Source organism: Procambarus clarkii, chromosome 25 (genome assembly GCF_040958095.1).
Source record: "Procambarus clarkii isolate CNS0578487 chromosome 25, FALCON_Pclarkii_2.0, whole genome shotgun sequence".
Lineage (NCBI taxonomy): Eukaryota > Metazoa > Arthropoda > Malacostraca > Decapoda > Cambaridae > Procambarus > Procambarus clarkii.
The window spans coordinates 44,395,564-44,412,886 of NC_091174.1; positions in this window are offsets into that span (position 1 = coordinate 44,395,564).

Genomic DNA, 17,323 nt, shown 5'->3' on the forward strand with positions numbered 1-17,323 from the left:
AGAGAAATCTTAGCAAACAACACATAAATCATCGATAGATACAGCGATAGCAGGTGGCTTGACGTCTCCGAGGCACTACACATCAAGAAGTCAACACCAGCAATCAACAGCCAATTAATGCACAACTATATTCTACCCACTTCAAGACTCCGCTCCAATATAGAAGCATCAAGAAATATGGACCAATAGGCTTTCTACAAACACTTCTATTCAATACCCATTGTTTGTGTTCTGTCTTGTGTTGATACTTTTAATACCCTATTAATATCCCCTCTTGTTCTGTCTTGTGTTAATGCCACATCACCCCTCCCACCTCACTCAAATGTAGATATAAAATCGGAGATACGTAAGTTCTAATCAGTTGTGTATTTGTGAACTAAAGTCTTTGAAAATGTAATAAGTTTCACGAAACGCGCCCGTGTCGCGTCAGACTAGAAATAAAAATGAATTTTGGAGAATTTATCTTAGATTTACCTCCAACAGTGAAGCGTAATGTACGAAAGATTGAGAAAATTCGTGTTAGAATTATTAATCTTACTTTTTCGGTCATATTTAATAATGTATATATATATGTATATATATATATATGTATATATATATTAGTATATTTTGGTAGCAGTCTTTCCTGTAGACATATATTATTAAATATGACCGAAAAAGTAAGATTAATAATTCTAACACGAATTTTCTCAATCTTTCGTACATTACGCTTCACTGTTGGAGGTAAATCAAAAATCACTTCTCCAAAATTCATTTTTATTTCTAGTCTGACGCGACACGGGCGCGTTTCGTAAAACTTATTACATTTTCAAAGACTTCACAAATACACAACTGATTAGAACTTACGTATCTCTGCTATTGTATCTACATTTGAGTGAGGTGGGAGGGATGACGTGGCATATAGTGATGTGGCATTAACACAAGACAGAACATGAGGGGATATTAATAGGGTATTAAAAAGTATCAACACAAGACAGAACAGAAACAATGGGTATTGAATAGAAGTGTTTGTAGAAAGCCTATTGGTCCATATTTCTTGATGCTTCTATATTGGAGCGGAGTCTTGAGGTGGGTAGAATATAGTTGTGCAATAATTGGCTGTTGATTGCTGGTGTTGACTTCTTGATGTGTAGTGCCTCGCAAACGTCAAGCCGCCTGCTATCGCTGTATCTATCGATGATTTCTGTGTTGTTTACTAGGATTTCTCTGGCGATGGTTTGGTTATGGGAAGAGATTATATGTTCCTTAATGGAGCCCTGTTGCTTATGCATCGTTAAACGCCTAGAAAGAGATGTTGTTGTCTTGCCTATATACTGGGTTTTTTGGAGCTTACAGTCCCCAAGTGGGCATTTGAAGGCATAGACGACGTTAGTCTCTTTTAAAGCGTTCTGTTTTGTGTCTGGAGAGTTTCTCATGAGTAGGCTGGCCGTTTTTCTGGTTTTATAGTAAATCGTCAGTTGTATCCTCTGATTTTTGTCTGTAGGGATAACGTTCCTATTAACAATATCTTTCAGGACCCTTTCCTCCGTTTTATGAGCTGTGGAAAATGGATGGGAAGCTGCCTTTTCTAGATGTAACAGTCATGGAAAAGGGCGGAGGTTTCCACACTGCAGTCTACACTAAGGAAACAAACATAGGAATGTGCCTAAATGCCAACAGCGACTGCCCTGACAGGTACAAGAGGAGTGTTGTTAACGCATACGTCGACCGTGCTCTCAGCCACAGCTCAGAATGGAAGCAAGTCGACGAAGAACTCTGTAGGGTAAGGCAGGTTCTAGTCAATAACGGCTTCTCCAATGGTTTCATCGAAGACATCATAAGAAGGAAAGTGAAAAGCCATGCAACCTCTGAAGAGACAACTAACACAACACCTATACCCCCTATTAGACTATTTTACAGGAACTTCTTTTCCACAGCTCATAAAACGGAGGAAAGGGTCCTGAAAGATATTGTTAATAGGAACGTTATCCCTACAGACAAAAATCAGAGGATACAACTGACGATTTACTATAAAACCAGAAAAACGGCCAGCCTACTCATGAGAAACTCTCCAGACACAAAACAGAACGCTTTAAAAGAGACTAACGTCGTCTATGCCTTCAAATGCCCACTTGGGGACTGTAAGCTCCAAAAAACCCAGTATATAGGCAAGACAACAACATCTCTTTCTAGGCGTTTAACGATGCATAAGCAACAGGGCTCCATTAAGGAACATATAATCTCTTCCCATAACCAAACCATCGCCAGAGAAATCCTAGTAAACAACACAGAAATCATCGATAGATACAGCGATAGCAGGCGGCTTGACGTTTGCGAGGCACTACACATCAAGAAGTCAACACCAGCAATCAACAGCCAATTATTGCACAACTATATTCTACCCACCTCAAGACTCCGCTCCAATATAGAAGCATCAAGAAATATGGACCAATAGGCTTTCTACAAACACTTCTATTCAATACCCATTGTTTCTGTTCTGTCTTGTGTTGATACTTTTTAATACCCTATTAATATCCCCTCATGTTCTGTCTTGTGTTAATGCCACATCACTATATGCCACGTCATCCCTCCCACCTCACTCAAATGTAGATATAATAGCAGAGATACGTATGTTCTAATCAGTTGTGTATTTGTGAAGTCTTTGAAAATGTAATAAGTTTTACGAAACGCGCCCGTGTCGCGTCAGACTAGAAATAAAAATGAATTTTGGAGAAGTGATTTTTGATTTACCTCCAACAGTGAAGCGTAATGTACGAAAGATTGAGAAAATTCGTGTTAGAATTATTAATCTTACTTTTTCGGTCATATTTAATAATATATGTATATATATATGTATATATATATATATATATATATATATATATATATATATATATATATATATATATATATATATATATATATTTGCTTTATTGTGTATTTAAAGGTTACAAAACATACAAGACAAATGCCTAAAGGTGATGGATCTCTTGAAGCTCCTCCGCATCCGGACAGGAACCGAGGACGCAGTAAGCATTTCCCCTCTGGATCGCCACACTGAGGCGCTGAAACAAAAAACTGGAAGCCCTTGGGTCTCTGGTGACGTCAATGAGCTTGGAACCCAATTCCTTGAGAAATCCCAAGTCACTCTTGCCCCAGGGGCCATGCGTCTCAGACGCTATGGGAACAAAGAGGTATTGACCTTCCAGTCGCCTGTACTTGAGTGATTTTGCTGTTTCCCTGTGGTTGGTAGCCTCACGTGCTTGATCAGCTCCGAAGTGTACATAGGTGTCAGCCAGGGTGGATACACATGTGTAGTCCCACACCAACTGTCTACCCTCCTTCCATGAGTATATGGTGATGCCATCAGGGCGAAGTGCGGGGAAATCCGGGTTTTGGACCCCAAGGATGCGAGGTTCTCTCTCCGCTGGGCACCTAGCTGAGACGAGGCTTCTCTTGATGATGTCATTGACCTCGTTGTGTCTTGCATGCCAGCCCTTTGTGCTTCCCAATGCAACCCATGCAGTCTGTATTGGTCTGCTTCCACCCTGTTGTAAATACACTTGTATTCAGTGTGAATTGGGGCACCAAGGTGGAGGGCCACTGCTACACGAAGGGATTCTGGATCTAGGCGTGTGCCCATTGCTGACATGGGTACTGCCAGGAGGAAGTCTCCTGCATGGGGAGCATGCACTGCTCTGAGGCGGGCTTTCTCCTTGTCTGATGTTGCGGCACTGAGCATGGCATAAGCTACTTTTCCCACTAGAGGGTGGTCCCAGCCGGACTGTTTGTGTTGTTTTGTTGGCTCTATAATGGTTGCTGGGGCTGCAAGAACATCCAACTGATTTGAACATTCAGTGAAAGCAGGATCGTGCATATAGTAGGTATATAGTATATATCGTGTATATACTAGGTATGACCGATCCGACGACCTTGTGAAGGAAATTCTACCTGTTTACTTACATCAGCTGGCAGGAGTACACGATCCTAATTTCATACATTGTTCCACCGAGTGGGCCTCTCGTGCAGGCCCATCACCTCAACTGGCACGCGTCTCACTCCACACACCTTCCGAATTGCTGTAGCCCTTCGCCTTGCTACCCTAATCCACACCAAATACAGGTGGATTTGTGGTGAAGTGAAGGCTGACAGGTACGACCAACATGGCCTACTCTGCCATGGCTACTTTGGCCTACTCTGCCAAAGCACAGGGAGATTTCACTCAAAGTACAGTGAAGTTAAGGACATTGTCAAGAGGAGTCTCACCACTGATGGATTATTTCAGTGTTACTTGTTATGATTTCTCTGGTGATGGTCTGGTTGTGTGATGCTCTCCTTGATGGAGTTCTGTTGCTTGTGGTGCATTGTTAATCGCCTGGAAATAGACATTGTTGTCTTGCCTATATACTGAGAACTTTGGGGCTGACAGTCACCAAGTGGGCATGTGAAGGCATAGACGACGTTGGTCTCTTTAAAGGATTTTTGTTTGGTGTCTGGAGAGCTCTTCACAAGTAGGTTGGCGGTCTTTTTGTTTTTGTAGCAAATTATTAATTGTATCTTCTGATTTGTGTCTGTGGGGATAACGTTCCTATCAATAATATCTTTCAACACTCTTTCCTCCGTTGTATGAACCGTGGAAAAGATGTTCCTGTAAAAGAATCTATAGGTACAAGTGTTGTGTTGATTGATTCATCAGAGGTTGCATGTCATGTCACCTTTTCTTTACTGACGTTTTCAACATAAGCGTTAGAGAAGCCAGACTAGGCCAGACTAAGCTAGCTAGACTAAGCCAGACCTGCCTTACTCAACAGAGATCCTCTTCGTCATGCTTCCAACCAGAGCTGTGACTGAGAGCTCGGTCGACGTAAGCGTTGGCTACACTCTGTTTGTGTAGACCGTCAAAATGCAATGATCTATTAAGAGAACGCGTTGGTCCTTCAACCTAATACAGCAAACATACATTATCTTTCATATCTTTCATATATATATATATATATATATATTTATATATATATATATATATATATATATATATATATATATATATATATATATATATATATATATATATATATATATATATATTATAGATTCAGTGTATTACTGTATATACACTTTAAAATATGAAATTGACAATAATAGTGACTGCCTTGTCTGGGCAGTCACTATTAGCATTAAGGCACATTCCTATGTTCGTTTCTTCAGTGTAGACTGCAGTATGAAAGTCACCATTATTTCTGCGACTGTTACATATAGAAAGGGCAGCTTCCCATCACTCTCCATCTCGTAAGTGAAACTTAACACCGAATTTTGTTGGAATGCCTCCTTCAATTGCAGCAAACGTCCGACATCAGGTATCTGCATATATATGTTGTCAATTTACCTGCATTATAATGCAGGTTTTAAATCCATGTCAACTAAGACTGTGCCCTATGGTACCCATATAAAAAGTTGCGAACAGCACACCTAAGGGAGAACCCATTGCGACCCAATCTACTCTTTTATACATGTGTCCATCGGGACTCAAGACTGGTGCCTCTTTAGTGCAAGCATCTAGTAACTTCTTCAGTATGCTCTCTGGTATATCTAGAGAAGTACAAGCTGGATCACGATACACACTATCCATTCATCATCCTGATTGTTCCGTCCACATGCACGTTGGTAAACAGCGACTAAATATTCAGAGAGGCGCTCATCCCCATGCCCCGCACTCCCTGCAATAAGTTAACAAATTCCTTTAGAGACTTCAGGCTGAAAGCACAAGGTACATAAGGAGTCAGCAGGCGGTTGAGTCGCTTAGCCAGTCTGTATGTGGGTGTGGCTATCTACCCGATAATGCCTTCAGGCTGAAATGCACTGTCTTGTGCTTTCAGCCGGAAGTTTCCAAAGGAATTTGTTAACTTATTGCAGGGAGGACGGGCCACAGGGATGCATGCCTTTCTGGATGTGGAGTCGGTGTTTACCAACGTGCCTGTGGACAAAACAATCAGGATGATGATGGACAGAGTGTACCGTGATCCGGCTTGTACCTCTCCTTTGTACTACCAAATCAGCGCCGGTGGGCTGATTTGAGGATTTGTTGCAAGGATTCCAACCAATGTCACTTTGATAGCTTCTAATAGTTTATTTGACGAAATAAAGCTTTGGTAGTGTTTTTTTTTTGACAGAAGGTGTGGGATGTTGATTGGTATTCTCCATGGAAGGGTGCAGAGCACCCAAACACCTGGTTCGGTTGTGGTAATGATTGCGCACCTGTATGTCATTCCAGATATAGCATTCCTGTCACACACCTGACATTTGCCTTGTCTACCCTTGCTTGATTGCTTTTCTTGGCATGGAGAAGCCTGGCTGTCTGTTGAAAGCTGTGACATGGGCGGGCGCTGGGCAGGAGGGTGGACGACGGGTGGAGGCAGGAGGGATAATCCGCTGGCCATGGCAATTACCACTCAGATGAGTGGACTCTTACTACCTGCTACGACATGCGCCATGCCTAGATGCCTGTGGGAACAGACCTCTCCAAGCACTGAGTTCATGGTTCGGTGGTGGGTGGTGTCGGCATATGAGAGCCGCCCAGGCCTTGTAACAGGGTGGCAAGTAGGTGAAGAATTGACATGGTGGAGTGGGGTCGAAGAGGAAAAGGGGGCAATGCCCAGCTTGTGTGCTAGGTGATGCTATACACCCTGGGTAGGGGTGTTACGGTCATACTAGCACTTGTATGATTTCTTTGGAAATCACTGCACAATAATAAATTCACAATGCACTTGTAATCTGACTCACTGCGTGTGATGTACTCAAAATATGCCGGTTCTGTTATGCCGATTATTGAGGACAATGTAATTTTTTCAACAAATCTTTCAAAAAGAAAAAAATGCTCGTAGGCACACTGGTGACCCCTACCTCTCTCTTGCCACACAATATCCCCCACGCTCACTATGAGATATTTTTCCTGCCACACAACACCCCCTATTCTCACCCACCCTCACTCTGAGAGATATATAGATATATAACAATGATTAAGCAGTCAGTATAATGTATTTTGGATACAGATAGATTTATGCTACAAATGTTATTGATGATTTTAAAATACCGAAATTAAAAAAATAATGTTATTCTACTAAAAATAAAACATGAGGGGTGGATCAACTTACCGGTGGTCAAAAAGTGGCCTTAAGGGAGAATTTTTTGGGAAGACGAGACCAGTAGGTTCTGTGGAGAGAACTTCTGAACCAGTCTTCAGGGTACACACCCTCACACCTCCAACTGAAAGAAATGTATTGTAAATAACTTTAGAGCAAGATTATATATTTATAAATTATTAAATGCATCGGAAAAGTGGAAGAAGGGTACAGGAGAAAGAGGGAAGATGTGGGAAAGAGTTGGAGAGGGAGAAAAGGATGGAGAGGGGGGGGGGAAGGATGGAGAGATGGGGGAAAGGGATGGTGAGGTGGTAGATGGGAAGCAGAAACAGAGGAATGAGGTAGAGGGGTGGATATGAGGAAAGGGTGGAAGGTGAGGTGGGAGAGTTGGGAAGGGATGAAAAATGAGGAGGCGGAGAGACCAGAGGAATGAAAAATAGAGGAAAGGATAGAGGGAGAGGGGGAAGAAATGGAAAGTGGAAACACGAGGTTAGAGAGTATGTAGAAGGAGAGTGAAGTGTGTAGAGGGAGAGAGAAGTGAGTAGAAGGAGAGGGAAGTGTAGAGGGAGAGGGAAGTGTAGAGGGAGAGGGAAGTGTAGAGGGAGAGGCAGGGGTGAAGAGGAAGAGGAAAGGGTGTAGAGGGAGAGGGAAGTGAGTAAATGGAGAGGAAAGTGTAGAGGGAGAGGGAAGTGTGTAAATGGAGAGGAAAGTGTAGAGGGAGAGGGAAGTGTGTAAAATGAGAGGGAAGTGTGTAGAGGGAGAGGGAGAGGGAAGTGTGTAGAAGGAGAGGGAAGTATGTTGAGGGAGAGGGAAGTGTGTTGAGGGAGAGGGAAGCGTGTATAAGAAGAAGGAAGTGGGTAAACGGAAAGGAACGTGAGTAGTGGGAGAGGGAAGTGTGTAGAATTCGAGGAAAGTTAGTACCGGGAGAGGGGAGAGTGAAGAGGGAGAGGGGAGTATGTAGATGGAGAGGGAAGTGTGTCGTGGGATAGGAAAGTGTAGAGGGTTGAGGAAAGTGTGTAGATGGAAAGGAACCTGTGGAGAGGGAAGTGTGTCGAGGGAGAGGGAGCGTGTTAGGGAAAGGTGGGAGAGATGTGGGGGAAACGAGAGAGTGAGCCCTCATAGGGATAATTGAATCATTTACAAAATACCCTGCAGAGATTAGAATACGTTCTAAATAGGACAAACATGGAAATATTTTAAATTTCGAATGCCTCAGCTTAAAGGGACGGGGCATCAGTCCAAAAATATGCAATAAATGAAAAATAGCTCGATTTCAATAAAACTTTTTTGACGAGTTGTATATGAAAAGGGTTTCATCTGGTCCACGTCTCAGCATTGTATCATAAATAGAATGGGAGAAGAAACATTGAATAATGAATCAAAAAATTTCCAAAATGGTCAAAAATTAACATCAAACACAAGTGTCAACTGAAATCATGTCTATGACTCTCAGCTATCACAATAGCATATATAAGGAAAATATTTAATAATTAGTTTTATCCCCCCAAAATTAGTTAATTTTTCTTTTTTTTTTCTTTTTTTTTCTTATTTGTTCATAAGACGATTTGCATGAAACTTATACACCTGACTGCACGTAAGCCAATCTGTAAGGGTGCCAAGGGTGCCAGGAAATTGGTTGACAACTTATAAGAAACACAGTTATGCCCCTTAAATATTCGTTCCCAAGTGGACACATATTTAACAAACTATTTATTCATTTATTTTTCAGAAAATTCTCACCAAATTTATTCAGAGACGTCTTCCATTATAACAAATTATATAAGAATGTTTCAATTACCAGCTATCCCTATACGAATATTGCGTCTGGAAGCTCACGTGTATTATTAGGCCATCTTCAGTTTCCTCTTGTTCGTCTGTTCATTAACCAATATTACAAAGGCATTGTTATTCACCTCACATGTCACCTTTATTTTCCTGCCCATAAGTTCAGGTATTGTTTTTCATTTATTAGATTTTTGAGGAAGTGTTAATTAACAAGCGAAAATAATGAAGGTATTATATTTCATTGATTACATTTTTGAGAAAATGTTAATTAACACGAAAAAGATTAAGTAATTTCTTATTTCATTTGTACTTAGTGAACATACATTTTTCATATTATTCATCATATGGTAATTTCTTTGTGACTGACAAACACACACACACACACACACACACATCAGAAGGAAAACCACAGTGAAAGAACAGGTATTGAAACTTAGAACAGGCGAGGACAGGTATACAGAGAATGACAAAGAGGTGTGTGTGAAGAACTCAACAAGAGGTTCCAGGAGGTCTTCACAATAGAACAAGGTGAGGTCACTGTGCTAGGAGAAAGGGAGGTAAACCAGGCGGACTTGGAAGGGTTTGAAATTACGAGAGAGGAGGTCAAGAGACACCTGCTGGATCTGGATGTTAGAAAGGCTGTTGGTCCAGACGGGATCTTGCCATGGGTACTGAAAGAGTGTGCAGAGGCACTTTGCTTGCCACTCTCCATAGTGTATAGAAGGTCACTGGAGACGGGAGACCTACCAGAAATATGGAAGACGGCGAATGTGGTCCCAATATACAAAAAGGGCGACAGGCAAGAGGCACTGAACTACAGGCCAGTGTCCTTGACTTGTATACCATGCAAGGTGATGGAGAAGATCGTGAGAAAAAACCTGGTAACACATCTAGAGAGAAGGGACTTCGTGACAAATCGCCAACACTGGTTCAGGGAGGGTAAATCTTGCCTGACTGGCTTAATAGAATTTTACGACCAGGTGACAAAGATTAAGCAAGAAAAAGAAGGCTGGGCGGACTGCATTTTCTTGGATTGTCGGAAAGCCTTTGACACAGTACTGCATAAGAGGCTGGTACATAAGCTGGAGAGACAGGCAAGTGTAGCTGGTAAGGTGCTCCAGTGGATAAGGGAGTACCTGAGCAATAGGAAGCAGAGAGTTACGGTGAGGGGCGAGACCTCAGTGTGGCGTGAAGTCACCAGTAGAGTCCCACAGGGCTCTGTACTCGGTCCTATCTTGTTTCTGATATATGTAAATGATCTGCCGGAGGGTACAGATTCATTTCTCTCAATGTTTGCGGACGATGCCAAAATTATGAGAAGGATTAAGAAAGAGGAGGACTGCTTGAGGCTTCAAGAAGACCTAGACAAGCTGAAGGAAGGGTCAAACAAATGGTTGTTAGAGTTTAACCCAAGCAAATGCAATGTGATGAAGATAGGTGTAGGGAGCATAAGGCCAGATACAAGGTACCATCTGGGAGATGATACAACTTCAAGAGTCAGAGAAAGAAAAAGACTTGGGGGTTGATATCACGCCAGACCTGTCTCCTGCAGCCCATATCAAGAGGATAACATCAGCGGCATATGCCAGGCTGGCCAAAATAAGAACAGCATTCAGAAACTTGTGTAAGGAATCATTCAGAACTTTGTATACCACATATGTTAGGCCAATCCTGGAGTATGCGGCTCCAGCATGGCGTCCATATCTAGTCAAGGATAAGACCAAACTGGAAAAAGTTCAAAGGTTTGCCACCCGAGCTGAGAGGTATGAGCTACGAGGATAGACTACGGGAATTAAACCTCACTTCGCTGGAAGACAGAAGAGTTAAGGGGGACATGATTACCACATTCAAGAATCTCAAGGGAATTGATAAGGTAGATAAAGACAGACTATTTAACACAAGGGGCACACGCACTAGGGGACACAGGTGGAAAATGAGTGCCCAAATGAGACACAGAGATATTAGAAAGAACGTTTTTAGTGACAGAGTGGTTGATAAATGGAATGCATTAGGAAGTGATGTGGTGGAGGCTGACTTCATACACAGTTTCAAGTGTAGATATGATAGAGCCAAATAGGCTCAGGAACCTGTACACCTGTTGATTGACGGTTGAGAGGCGGGACCAAAGAGCTAAAGCTAAACCCCCGCTAGCACAACTAGGTCAGTACACACTGACGAGATGTCACCAGTGGAGTCCCACAGGGCTCTGAACTTGAACCCATCCTGTTTCTGATAAATGTAAACGATCTTCCAGAGGGTATAGACTCATTCTTCTCGATATTTCCTGATGATTCAAAAGTTATGAGAAGAATCAAGACTGATGTGGATAGACAGAGACTGCACGATGACCTGACAAACTGGAGGAATGGTCTAGAAAATGTTTCGTAAAATTTAACTCAGGAAAGTGAAAATTAATGAAATTAGGTGAAGTAAGCAGGAGACCGAACACAAGATACCGTCATGCAGGTGAAATGCTGCACGATTTAAATAGAGAAATCTGGGGGTTGATATTACACCAAACCCATCCCTAGAGGCCAACATCAAAAGCATATCATCAGCGGCATATGCTAGACTGACAAACTTAACAAACATGTGTAAGGAATCTTTCAGGACATTGTATACCACTTATGTCAGAATAATTCTGGAGTATGAAGCTCCAGCCTGGAATCCACACGTAGCTAATCACAAGACTAAGTTAGAGAAGATTCAGATGAATGCCACCTGACTAGTCCCAGAACAGAGAGATATGAGTTACGAGGAAAGGCTGCGGGAGCTAAACCAAACGTCCCTGGAAGAGAGAAGAGTATAGAGAGACATGATCACCACCTACAAAATTCTCAGAGGAATTAACAGAGTGGACAAAGACAAACTATTTATCATACGGTGAACATGAACAAGGGGAAATAGGTGAAAAATGATTACCCAAATGAGCCACAGACACATTAAATATATTTTTATTAGTGTCAGGGTTGTTAACAAAAGCAATACATTAGGAAGTGATCTTGTAGAGGCAGACTCTTTGCACAGTTTCCAGTGTAGATATATTGAAGTCATATACGCTCAGAAATCGGTACACTAGTTGATTGAAAGTTGAGAGGCAGGACCAGAGAGCCGAAGCTCAACCCCAACAAGCACAACTAGGTCAGTATATATATATATATATATATATATATATATATATATATATATATATATATATATATATATATATATATATATATATATATATATATATATATATATATATATATATATATATATATACATATATATATATATATAATATATATTATTAAATATGACCGAAAAAGTAAGATTAATAATTCTAACACGAATTTTCTCAATCTTTCGTACATTTCTTTTCACTGTAGGAGGTAAATCAAAAATCAATTCTCCAAAATTCATTTTTATTTCTAGTCTGACGCGACACGAGCGCGTTTCGTAATACTTATTACATTTTCAAAACCTTTAGTTTACAAATACACAACTGAATAGTACTTACGCATCTCCGATTTTATATCTACATTTTAGTGAGGTGGATGGGGTGAGGTGGCATTAATAGGGTATTAATTTCATCAACACAAGACAGAACAAGAGGTGGCATTAATAGGGTATTAATTTCATCAACACAAGACAGAACACGAAACAATGGGTATTGAATAGAAGTGTATGTAGAAAGCCTATTGGTCCATATTTCTTGATGCTTCTATATTGGAGCGGAGTCTTGAGGTGGGTAGAATATAGTTGTGCATTAATTGGCTGTTGATTGCTGGTGCTGACTTCTTGATGTGTAGTGCCTCGCAAACGTCAAGCCGCCTGCTATCGCTGTATCTATCGATGATTTCTGTGTTGTTTACCAACACAGTAGCCAGAACTCATCGATAGATACAGCGATAGCAGGCGGCTTGACGTTTGCGAGGCACTACACATCAAGAAGTCAACACCAGCAATCAACAGCCAATTAATGCACAACTATATTCTACCCACCTCAAGACTCCACTCCAATATAGAAGCATCAAGAAATATGGACCAATAGGCTTTCTACATACACTTCTATTCAATACCCATTGTTTCGTGTTCTGTCTTGTGTTGATGAAATTAATACCCTATTAATGCCACCTCTTGTTCTGTCTTGTGTTGATGAAATTAATACCCTATTAATGCCACCTCTTGTTCTGTCTTGTGTTGATGAAATTAATACCCTATTAATGCCACCTCTTGTTCTGTCTTGTGTTGATGAAATTAATACCCTATTAATGCCACCTCTTGTTCTGTCTTGTGTTGATGAAATTAATACCCTATTAATGCCACCTCACCCCATCCACCTCACTAAAATGTAGATATAAAATCGGAGATGCGTAAGTTCTATTCAGTTGTGTATTTGTAAACTAAAGTCTTTGAAAATGTAATAAGTATTACGAAACGCGCTCGTGTCGCGTCAGACTAGAAATAAAAATGAATTTTGTAGAATTGATTTTTTATTTACCTCCAACAGTGAAAAGAAATGTACGAAAGATTGAGAAAATTCGTGTTAGAATTATTAATCTTACTTTTTCGGTCATATTTAATAATATATGTCTACAGGAAAGACTGCTACCAAAATATACTAATATATATATATATATATATATATATATATATATATATATATATATATATATATATATATATATATATATATATATATATATATATATATATATATATATATATATATATATATATATATATATATATGTCGTACCTAGTAGCCAGAACGCACTTCTCAGCCTACTATGCAAAGCCCGATTTGCCTAATAGGCCGAGAGATTTTCTTAATTTTTAATAATTTTTTTCCAAATAGTTGTTTTGAATTAATATTATTATTTTATATTAAGACCATAATATATTAACTTAGTTGCGTTAGTTTAGGTTTGTTTAAGATAGGTTAAGTTAGGTTAGGTTCGGTCATATATCTACGTTAGTTTTAACTCAAATTTAATCAAATTAACTCATACATAATGAAATGGATAGATTTATCATTCCGTAAGAAAAAAATCGAAAAATATATAAATACAGGAAAATTTGGCTTATTAGGCAAATCGTGCCTTGCATAGTAGCCGAGAAGTGGATTCTGGCTACTAGGTACGATATATATATATATATATATATATATATATATATATTTATAAATGTAAATGTTCGTTTGTTCAAAATCGATAATTTCCGAAAGTTCTACACCGATTGCTTTTTGAAATTTTCACACAATGTTCCATTTGTATCCGAGCAGGTTTTTATATACATTTTATATTGATGTCACGTCTGTGACGTAAAAAATCATGCTTTAAAAAAAAAAATGTGTTTTTCATGTGTTTTTCGTGTGAGAGAAATCTTCGTAACCTCTTTACCGATTGCTTTGAAATTTTGACACAACGTTGCATTTGAATAGGCGCGTGTTTTTATATACCTACTATATACATGCCTCACGATTGACAGGAAAAAACATGCGTTTTATGAAAAACAGCGCCATCTGTTGGACGTAAGAGCATCATGCTGTAATCTCCCAAAGTTCTTCACCGATTGCTTTGAAATTCTGACACAATGTTCCATTCGAATATGCGCGTGTTTTTGTATACCTACTTATAGATGCCAGACATGTGACAGGTAAAAACATGTTTGTTTTAAAAACAATGCTATCTGTTGCATGTAATAGCAACACTTATGATATACTAAATATATTGTGAATTCCATTTCAATGTTTCCGATTGCATTGATAAATTGAATTTTCTTAGATTTCAATTTATTTTAATTTTGAATTAACTATTTTGTGTAACATTGTGTTGAAATTGAGTTGTGTTGTTTACCATACCGTTCATTTTATAAGTATAAGTATAGATGCTACATCTGTGTTACATGCCCAAGATTACCATCCGGGTGCCGGCGGGGGAGGGGGGGGGGGTTATCTTGAGGTTATCTTGAGATGATTTCGGAGCTTTTAGTGTCCCCGCGGCCCGGTCCTCGACCAGGCCTCCACCCCCAGGAAGCAGCCCGTGACAGCTGACTAACACCCAGGTACCTATTTTACTGCTAGGTAACAGGGGCATAGGTTGAAAGAAACTCTGCCCATTGTTTCTCGCCAGCGCCTGGGATCGAACCCAGGACCACAGGATCACAAGTCCCGCGTGCTGTCCGCTCGGCCGACCGGCTCCCGGGGGGGGGGGTTAAATAGCTTCGGCTATCACCTCCTTATGTCCGGTCGTGATGGTCAAGGGGATTAAGGCGTCCTGTACATACCAGTTGCGTTGCTCCTGGCAGTATGGGTTCGAGTCACTTCTGGGGTGTGAGTTTTCAGTTGCATATAGTCCTGGGGACCATTCAGGCTTGTTTGCATTTGTGTTCCTCACGTGGCTTACGTTCAACACTAAGATAGTTAACTCATATGCACATACTTGTTTGCTGTGAGAACAAAAGCGTTAGCTTTCCAATTCCCGTGTACATACAACAGATCTGCAACATAAACCAACAGTGGAAAACTGAGAGAACATTGTCTCCTACACACCCCAACCAAAAACGTCTAGCTAAATTATTATTTTACTCATCTTGCTTCTATCTGCTTTTGACTACTTGTTGTGATCATCAGCAGAGTGTGTGTGTATGTTTCACGTCAGAGTCGAGAGGTTGTTTTCTACTTCTTTAGGCAAGGTGAGTTCTCATCTTGATCCTCGTTTGTAGAGAGAGGAATAATTTCTTCCACTGAGTTAACTGTGTCTTTGTTGTCAGCAGTCGAGCAGACACTGGGTAGTTAAATAAAACTACTGATAGATCATGAGGAGTCTCCTAGAACCCAGGTGAAAGACCTGGGTTGTTGTAGCTGCAGCTTCATCTTGGTTTGACGCCTCTCAACCCTCATTATTGCTAGCATCACCACTGCCTCTCATCTGCTGCTGCATCTCCCTGGATGCACTAGAGACACTATGTGAACTAGGGCCCCAGTGGTTTGCTGAACACTTTCCCTGCTTCTTTCTGTTCTGCTTCATTCATTCCGTTGCTCATCTCCGACCGTCTGAACCAGTCGGCGTCTATGTTGTCGGCTCCATTTATGTACTCGATGCAGAGCTCGAGCTGCTCCAGGAACAAGACCCACCGCATTATTCAAGGATTTGAATTCTTCAGGGTACCAATATAACTGATCATCATTGTAATCCACTTATAATACGAAGAATGTGGTCAAGTTATTCTTAACTTGCACACCATGCAAGATGATGGAGAAGATTGTGCGAAAATAACTAGCAGAACATGTCGATAGTAAGAATTTTGTAACACATCATCAGTATGGGTTCAGGAATGGCAAATCGTGCCTCACAGGTTTAATAGAATTCTATGTTCTATGGATCTATGTTCTATGGATCCCTCCTCTTCAGGCTGCGTCAAATTCGCAAACAAAAACCTGGTCTTATCAAGCAGTGCTACACTAGGAATGGTACGATTTTTGTGAAGAAGGAAAGTACAGGAAAAAGATATGAAATAAAATGTGACCAACAACTCCTGGCCTTCTTAAGTGATTGTGGTATATCTGAAAACCTGAACCCGACCAATGCCAGTACTTAAAATAACTCTTTCAGTGCCTAAGCCTAACCTAACTTAATCTAACTTTGTCTAAGGTGCTGTCTCTGCCTTACCATTTACCTAATGTTCTCTCATTCATATAATTTCCTAAATAATCCATCAAGTCTCCATGCACTTATGCAAGCATCTACCTCAGTTTCATTGTAAAATTTTACTCTTAAATCTAATCTTACCCTATTCCATTTATATTTTAAATTTATTTGTATTGATCTATGTCATTTATTGAAATCAATTATTGATCTCATTTTTGTTCTTTTAATTATGTTCATACTAATTATAGGTTAAAACTAAGCTAAATGAAATTTATTATCTTTAAGATTATTTTACTTTACAATTATCATTTGTCAAATTTTTTTATATATTCATCTTGACAGTCTCTTCTGATTTTTTGTTCTCTCCACCAAACTTGTGTATCCTCCATGGCTATCTAGTGACCTTAATTCTACCTCTAATTGTTTCAATTCTTTTGTTTACTTGCATTTATTGTTGTGTTTTGCCATAATTATTCTCTAATTTAGCAGACTCAATACTTTGTAAGCTCTTATTGTATTGTTATATTATTATATTACTGTGTTTTGCTATAATTACTTTCTATTTTACAGCAGATTTAGTTTTCATCTGTTCCTGTAATTGCTTATCTTATTGTATCGTGACACTCTTATCTATATGCTTACTGATATTGATCCTGATCGAAATCTTCTGTCCCATATCCACACTCATCAGCACATTGATCATCATTATTGCAGGTATTACACAGCAAATCTTGCAAAAAACAAACTCCTAAATAGCACCTGCTTATCTCTTTACAATCAAAATGT